Below are 8,505 nucleotides of genomic sequence, written 5' to 3'. Positions count from 1 at the left end.
TCCCAGTTCCCCCTCTATGTCCACTTTCTAATTGAAGGACCTTGCTGCTAACATTGTCACCATACTGAACCCCTACTCTCACCTGTAGCATTATCATAGCTGGGGTTGTCTCACAAGAGAGATGAGAGGCAACTTGGGGGCAAGCTCCAACGTGGGTAATGGACCCCTGAAGACGGGGAGAACACACTTCACTTGGTAGTCCTCTGAAGCAATTGAGGGTAATTCATAAGGGTTGGCTTTGAGCAGGTCGGTTTAGGTGACTAAAGGTTAGCCAGAGCCGTGTATCCGTTCTCAAGGTCATGTTGGTATCCGAAGGCGTGGAAGAAAAAGGTGTAGTGTCGGTCAGAACTTGAGAAGGGAAAACTGAAAGGGGCAGACACTGTTACACTGTTGTAATTGCTTTACCGGAGCAGATTAATAGCAGATCTACCTCTAGGTGCGACAGGTTACATGCCGGCGCCGTGGCTTAGCTGGTTAAAGCGCCTGTCTAGTAAACAGGAGATCCTGGGTTCGAATCCCAGCGGTGCCTACGGTTTGCCTTAGGAGGTATATTATTGCTGCTGCTTTATCTCGACTTTAGAAAGATTGTTCCTGCTTCAATCCTCTTTGAGCTTTCATTCCGGTGCACTTTTAGTGTGCATTTGGACGCGTGTTCTCATAACCCAGGGAGAAGCGGGGTTTCTTACCTGGTTGTCAGATAAAGGGGGTGTTGGGATCGGGCTCAGGCTAATTTAGTCGATGCACTGTGGTTCTTTTCAGGGTGGAGAGACAGGGAAATCGGCGGGGCAAGTAAAGGAAGTTCTCCTGTACGATCTAAAAGGCGCATGCGCAACACAGTTCTGGGGCGCGAAGCGGGCGGGCCTGATGACAGGCAGCTATAGTGCCGCAGATGCAGCACTACATGCGGCTGTGATGGCCGAGTGGTTAAGGCGTTGGACTCGAAATCCAATGGGGTCTCCCCGCGCAGGTTCGAATCCTGCTCACAGCGCTGGTAGTTTTGGGATCGAGTAGGACGGACTGGTCGCTCTTTTGTTTCTGCGGCGCTTTCTTCTCTTGAAACAGATCCCTCATTTATTTTGAGGCTCTTAGGACCTAGGTTCTCTAGCCAACGAGGACCAGCCCGGGAGCGCCCTCTTGCGGGTCTTAGATTCCTGCTGCTGCTCTTTCAAAAGGAAATCCTGCAAAATCCTTTCACAGCAGTTTTAAGTCTTAATGCCACCAAACTCAGTGCAAATCGGCAATCATATTAGGTGTCCAAACAGAGGGTTCCTTCGACTTCTCAACTTCTGGTGCCGCTGAGTCAGTATGGCATGTGAAAAAAAAATTTTTTATCCCCACAATCGCACTTCCAGAGAGAGTCTGAGCTATATTCTTCCTTTCTCCTCATTACTGTACTAAGACCAATCCTTACACTTGGATTTCCCATTTCCCCTGGTCCTCTCAAGGAGGCCAATATCATCAATTTTTTCTTCTCGACTGGACTGTTTCCACTAGCCTGCAAACATACTGAAATGTATCTCAATTTGAAGCAAACAAGACAACAAAAGCTATTTAGTACCTCCCTCACATCACCTCCAGTCATTCCACTTCTCTGTACCCCTCTATGACCAAACAAGTTACCTTTTACCCACTGTCTCCAATTTCACATCTTCCTGAATCATCTCTAATCAAATGCCATCAGTTTCTTTCATTAACGCTGCTCTTACCAAATGATCTTTATATTGCTAAACCATGGCTTAGCAATTGACACAGAGGCTCACTCTCTCTTCACAGAATCACTCTATTTGCTTTCCAGGATACCACAGCTGTATGGTATTTTTTCTACTTCATTAGCAGCTTATTCACAGACTCTTTTGGTGGTTCTTTGCTAGATCTCTGGATGTTTCAGACTGTTCCCCAAAACTCAAATGATCTCTATCTGCACTCATTCTTGGTGATATCCAATCTCATGATTTAAAATACGAACTAATAGTATACATTAATACAGTCCAAATTTTCAGCTTCAGAATTCTTCCCTGAATCACAGGTGCATATATCTTCTCTCTCCTTATCACATCTAGTTTGATCTCTAACAGGAAGGGAATCACAACAGAAATATTCCAGCCAAACTCCTGCTCGCTTCCCATTTCTAAACGTTTCTAAATGTTTAGTTCTACTTTTCACTACCTCATCACTATACCCTGGTTCCAAACCAGTCTCATCTTAGCAGATTGTTGCAACATTATTTCCTGAATTTTGCTCTTGTTCCCTGTTTTCCTGATAAGTTTTTCCCTTAACACAGTGGACAAACTGATTCTTGTAAAACATGAATCTGTCATGTTTCTGTCATTCTTCTCTTCAAAATCTTCCAATGGAGTATCAATATGAACTCATGGTTTTGATGTATACAGAAACGTGTGTGTGTGTGTGTGTGTGTGTGTGTGTGTGTGTGTGTGTGTGTGTGTGTAATATAGAATACATATGTTTGCCCGGCAGAGCCTGGCAAGTTCCGGCAGAGCCTGGCAAGCAGCCCGTGACGTATTCGATGTGCCAGACACAGTAACAACAAAGTCTCCAATGGAGACGTTACTGGGCCCGCTCGAGCAAATCGATGATCAACGGGAGGGCCTTTACCTTTTTATGTTTGCTAGCTCTAGCCATGGAGAGGCTAGAAGAATGATACACAATAGTGATGAGAATACCAAACTCAGAAATCTTGGTCACTAAATATCTTCTAAAACAAACCATAGAGCCAGACAGATAGTACAGTAGGTAGGGCATTTGCCTTGCACCCAGCTGAACTTGGTTTGATCCTTAGTACCACATATGGTTCCTTGAGCATTGCCAGAGTGATCCCTGAGCACAGAGCCAGGAGTAAGTCCTGAGCAGAGAAAAGGCTGATACTAGGGCTGAGGCATGGGAATTAAAAAATGGTGTATATAAAAAAGACAGTTGCTTAGGCTTGCAGCCAAAGGCACTCCCATTAACTAAATGTTAGACTATTTAAGCATCAAATAATTTTTGTTTTTGGGCCATGTCTAGCAATGCTCAAGGGCGTCTTGTAGTGCCAGAGCTCAAACTTGCATGCATATTAGATCTTTGTGCTATCTTCATGGACCCTGAGCATTAAATTATTATAATGGATTAATTTATAACTAATAATAACTTTTTATTTTTGCTTTTGGGCCACACATGTTGATGCTCAGGGCTTACTCCTGACTCTGCACTTGGGAATTTCTTCTGGTGGGGTCGGGGGACCATATGGGATGCTAGAGATAATTCTTGGTGGGCTTGGGGGACTGTATGTTGGGGATCGAACCTGAGTTGGCTGTGTGCAAGGAATGTGCCCGCTGTACTATGGCTCTGGCCTCCTATCATAAAAGTATCCTATGATAAAATTACATTGGACAAAGTAAGATTCCTAAATTCGTATCAGTACAGACAAATGAGAAAAATTTTTATTTATTTTTAATTAATTTATTTATTTTGCTTTTTGGGTCACACCCGGCAATGCACAGGGGTTACTCCTGGCTCTGCACTCAGAAGAAAAAATTTTAGATCAAGCTGCCAGCTTCGAATACTGACATTACAAATAATGAACACTAAAATAGTAGACATTTTGATCATAGAAACTATCTCAAAGTATCTTTTTCTTTTTAGCTTTTTGGGTCATACTTGGCGGTGCTCAGGGATTACTCCTGGCTTTGCACTCAGGAATCTCTCCTGGCGGTGCTCAGGGGACCATATGGGATGCTGGGAATCGAACCCGGGCTGGCCATGTGCAAGGCAACCGCCCTACACTCTGTGCTATTGCTCCAATCCCTCAAAGTAATTTTCAAAGATTACATTCTGCTAGTCAGGAGAAACCTGGCAGATGAGCCTAGGCTCATAAAGTCAATATCTTAGTATTAGGACAGCTTCCATTCCATGTGTGTTCTGATGGGGATGTACCACGGACAGACGGCATTGCTATAGTTTCTGCCTAACAGGCATAACCTGAATAACCTAAAGTTAATCATCCAGAGACATGACCATCCAACTGAAGCTAGTCAACAAAACAAAGGTCTTGAACTTTAAAATAAATTTAAAAAATTGGAAGACAGACAATGACTAGATGATACTTCCAGATTAAATGAGACTGGAAAGACATAACAAATGTAATGTGCAATCATGGAATAGATCCTGGATTGGATTCTGGACTGAATCCAATTTGAGAAAAATTGCTGAAGGACACAACTGAAGAATTTAAGGACATCTAATGTGGATTGGGGTTTAAATAATAGTATCATTTTAATTTGATAAGTCTAGTATCTATTATTGTGCTGTGTGTGCCCTTGCTCTTAGGAAATACACAGTAACTACAGGCATGAGAGTTTTCAGTTTACCCCCAACGGTGCAGAACAAGATATATTTGGAGAAATGTGATAAAGCAAGTGGAACAAGTGAACAATGGACCGAGAGGAAAGAACACACAGTTCCTCGTAACTTGAAATTTTGAAATGATATATCTTAGTGCCAAACAGAAAAGGGACAGTCCTCCAGTGGCCAGATAGTATAGCAGGTAGGGTGCTTGCCTTGCATGCAGTGCTCCAGGTTTAAACCGTCCCATATAGTGCCCACGTACATACAGCCAGGAGCAATTCCTGTAGAGACAGGAGTAACTTTGGGTGTGGTCCAACACACAAAGAGAAATTTCCTCTAGGAGCTAAATTGTCCTCCAAGGGCCAGAAAGAGTGCGTGAATACAGGTGTGAAATCCTCAGCACTGCATATGGTTCCCATGTACTGGGCTTGCCAGGAGTAAATTTCTGGGTGTGGCACCCCCTCCCCGCCATATTGTTCTCCAGTGACTTTTTTGGGGTCACACCCCGGTGATGCTCAGGGATGATGCTCAGGAGTTACTCCCGGCTCTGCACTCAGGAAGTGCTCCTGGTGGTACACAGGGCAGACCATATGGGATGCTGGGGTCCAAACCGGGTCACCCACAAGCAAGGCAAACCCCTTCCTTGCTTGGTCATAAGCAACGGCTCATTTCAAGAAAGGATGAATGAGTTCCTCCAAGTTTGCAATGTTCCACATGATCAGTCTCTTTTCTTCTTCTTTTTTTCTTTTTAGGTCACACCCAGCGATGCACAGGGGTTCCTCCTGGCTCATGCACTCAGGAATTACTCCTGGCCTGGCGGGAGCTGTGTGGGGGTGGGTGGGAGGTGGACCATACGGGATGCTGGAAATCTAACCTGGGTTGGCTGGGTGCGAGGCAAATGCCCTACCCACTATGCTATCGCTCCAGCCCCAGATCAGTCTCTTATGACCCAGTTCTCATCTCCAATAACTTCTGCACTTGCTACCTCTTCTCCAGCCCGTTCCCCTGCAGTTCTCTGTCCCCCTGACTACCAGGCAAGTTAGTCTTGGTGGTGCTTGGGGGACCATATAAGATGCTGGGGATACAACCTGGGCTGGCCAAGTGCAAGGCAAGCATCCTTGCTCTCTCTCCAGCCCCTTATCTCTTAAATTTTATTCTCTGAAAGAGTCCTTCCTTGATTGTGTTATCTAAAATTAAAGTTCCCACTTTACATCCCTTTTCCTTGTTTCACTTTTTTTTTTTTGAGGGAGTGCCCATATCCAGTGACGCTCAGGAGTTGTTCCTTGGCTCTCACTCAGGAAATCACTCCTGGGACCATATGGGATGAGCCCTACCCACTATAGTATCTCTCTAGCCCCTTGTTTCATCTTTCTCCATCTGACACATGGTAAGTTGTATAAATCCTTTAAGTTTTCCTACATGAATGTCTGATCCATGGGTTAGGGATTACTGTCTGTATTGTTTGGGCATAGACGGGTTTTCTACTCCAATTCTACCGGTGACCCAGGAGCCTGGTCGTCTTCCTCCCCAACCCCCAACTCCCCAGGATCCTACAGTCCAGGGACTCCCCTACCCAGGATTCAGGAAGCCAGACCTCTCTTTGAAGAACAAAGGAGGAGGAGCTGAGTGCTCAGCAACCCGGGCCTGCTGGGGTAGGGGAGGAGATTGGGGGAAGAGGGGAAGAGGAGGAGAAGGAGGGAGGAGATCTCAGCAGGGGAGGGGAAACTAGGACGCTCTGACCAGCTGTGCCATCTCAGTTCACTGTAGGGGATCAGCACGTGTGGGACACGAGTTCCCCTCCCCCAACTCCAGACACACTGCACAAAGTTGAGAAGGCCACCGGGAAAAGGAGACCCAGACACTCATGCATACCATGTGCACAGACAACAGACCTGTGGTTTTCTCCAGCACCTTCTGATTCTGTGCAGATGCACCTGGGAGAGTATCCTTCTGCCCCTTGCCAATTTCTACCATTTCTTTTTTTTTTTTTTTTTTTGGTGCCGAAACCCAGGAATGATAATCTCCACCATTTCTGCAGGTGTGGCTAAATGAGAAGTCTTATGTGGCTGGCAAACCTCTGTGACAACAACCTGATCATACTAGATTTCTCTCCCAATCCTTCCTTCTCAAGATGACCTCAATTTTGGGGTACCCCAGGGCACCTGGCTTATCTGGGCTCTTTCACATTTTCTTCCTAGGTGCTCCAGTGTTAGTAGTAAAAAGCCATCTGGCTCCTTAGCTTATTTTGGTGGCAACAGTGGGGGTGGGAGGGCACATTCGGCAATGCTCAGGGGCTACTCCTGGCTCTGCACTCAGCGATCACTCCTGGCAGTGCTCCTGGGATCAGGAGGATGCCAGGGATTGAACTGGGAGGGTAAATGCCTTACCTGCATATAGCACTCTGGCCCCACCGGCTAGTTCCTGATGCTCCCCCATACTCTCTCCAGCTCTGATCTTCAAACTGTACATTCCTGGTTCACCTGTAGAAAGTACTTGGTTATGTATGGGGATCTCATTTAAGCTGACTAAAGTGATATTGCTTTATCCATCTCCACCCCCACCTTTCTTTTCTCTCCCACTCGTTTCCTGTCTCAGTAAGACACCACTATCCACATTTACTTCAGCTATAATCTAGAAGTAACATGTCAAAATCCTAAAAGTAACCCATTCTCTTTCCCCACAACTACACCTCAGTACAGCCACCTTCACGACTACTCCTGCTTCCATCTCTCAGCTTCCTTTTTCTTCACTGGGAGCAGAATCAGCAGTCAAAGCTATTATAAACCAGAGATTCTGACTTTTCTGACTAAAAGTCCATGGTCCTTCCGTTGAACTTAGACAAGAGTCCAAACACCTTCAGGAGTCTTCAAAGCCCAGTTCGCTGCCTTCTTATCTCTTCCAGGCTCTAAATTCTCCCTCATAGGGACACTAGCCCCTTTTCTGTAGCTGGTAAGAGCCAGCTAGCCTATCCCAGCCTCAGCTTTGGTCTGGCTGTTTGGGCTCACCTGGAGGATGCTGACATCCAGAAAGGAGCATTAATTCTCACTACTACGTCTGGTTTTCCTGAAAACTAACGTTTATATTGTACTGTTTCTCAACTATTTGGACTTATTTTCTTGTTTATTTTCTCTCTGCCGAGACTCAACTAAAAGTGGGCTTCAGGAGAGCCCAGACCCAATGTACCTTCAACCCTTGAGTCCTCAAAATATTTGGCACACATGGGAGACGAGACCCTCCATAAAGGCTGACTGAGTGGACGCTACAGCGGTGTCCTGTCAGACGCTTCCAGCTGGGCCACGGTCATGGTTTAGCGTTGGGGAAGCGCATGTCCCCAGCCTCTGAAGCAATTTTATCTCCTTCCTAGAAAGGGCACAAAACCCAGAGATGCTTGGTGAGCCCCAGAGACCGAAGGAGACATAGATTCAGCGAACCCCACTGCAATCCCGCGGCTTTGCCAGGAAGAGGGAGGCCGAATGCCCGGCGGCCCCGGGAACCCAGCGCCGGGCCCCCGGCGGCTCCGCCCCCGCCCGGGCCTGCAAGTGACCGTGGCAGCTGGTGGCGCGCCCGCCTGCAGCCCGACGCGTGCGGCATCAAAGCGGCCGGGAAGGGCGGGTGGAAGGTGGCAGGAACCTGGAGGTGTGAGCGACCTTCCCGGGGGATGGCAGGAGCGTGGGAGCGCAGAGGCCACAGACACCAACCCGGAAAGGCGATCACGTTGTCCAAAGACCGAGACGCAGACGCAGAGCAGGACAGAGGTGGGAGAGAGCAGAGAAGATCCTGGCAGTTACTGCTAAGAAACCTAGAGAGCAGATAAAGAAGTAGAGATTCGTGGATTCAGCAGAAGATTCCCTCTTGGGGGAGAACAGAAAACAAGAGAGCTAGAGATGAAAAAATGGAAAAAAGCCTGGGAGGCGGGGAAAGGGGAGAGAAAGAAGGGAGAGAGACAGAGACAGAGACAGAGACAGAGACAGACTGAGACAGAGAGACAGAGACAGAAAGTACATGCCGTAAAGGCAGATTGGGGTAGAAGGAGGGAAACTGGGAATATTGGTGGTGGAAAATGTACTCTGGTGAAGGGTCAGGTGTTGTTACATTGTTATGATCTGAAACATAATCATGAACAACTTCGTAACTAGGTATCTTACAGTGCTTACAGTGGTTTAA

General features: G+C 46.7%; 2 non-coding genes across 2 annotated transcripts; both read left to right on the top strand.

Annotated features, from left to right (window-relative positions):
* Window positions 1-455: 455 nt before the first annotated feature.
* On the top strand, window positions 456-529 carry TRNAT-AGU (transfer RNA threonine (anticodon AGU)). The gene has a single exon. It is a non-coding gene; the product is annotated as a tRNA-Thr (tRNA).
* A 377-nt stretch (window positions 530-906) lies between these two features.
* On the top strand, window positions 907-988 carry TRNAS-CGA (transfer RNA serine (anticodon CGA)). The gene has a single exon. It is a non-coding gene; the product is annotated as a tRNA-Ser (tRNA).
* Window positions 989-8,505: the final 7,517 nt, after the last annotated feature.

This window comes from Sorex fumeus, unplaced genomic scaffold (assembly GCF_029834395.1).
Source record: "Sorex fumeus unplaced genomic scaffold, SorFum_2.1 ptg000028l, whole genome shotgun sequence".
Classification (NCBI taxonomy): domain Eukaryota; kingdom Metazoa; phylum Chordata; class Mammalia; order Eulipotyphla; family Soricidae; genus Sorex; species Sorex fumeus.
This window is presented reverse-complemented; position numbering and strand designations above follow the sequence as displayed.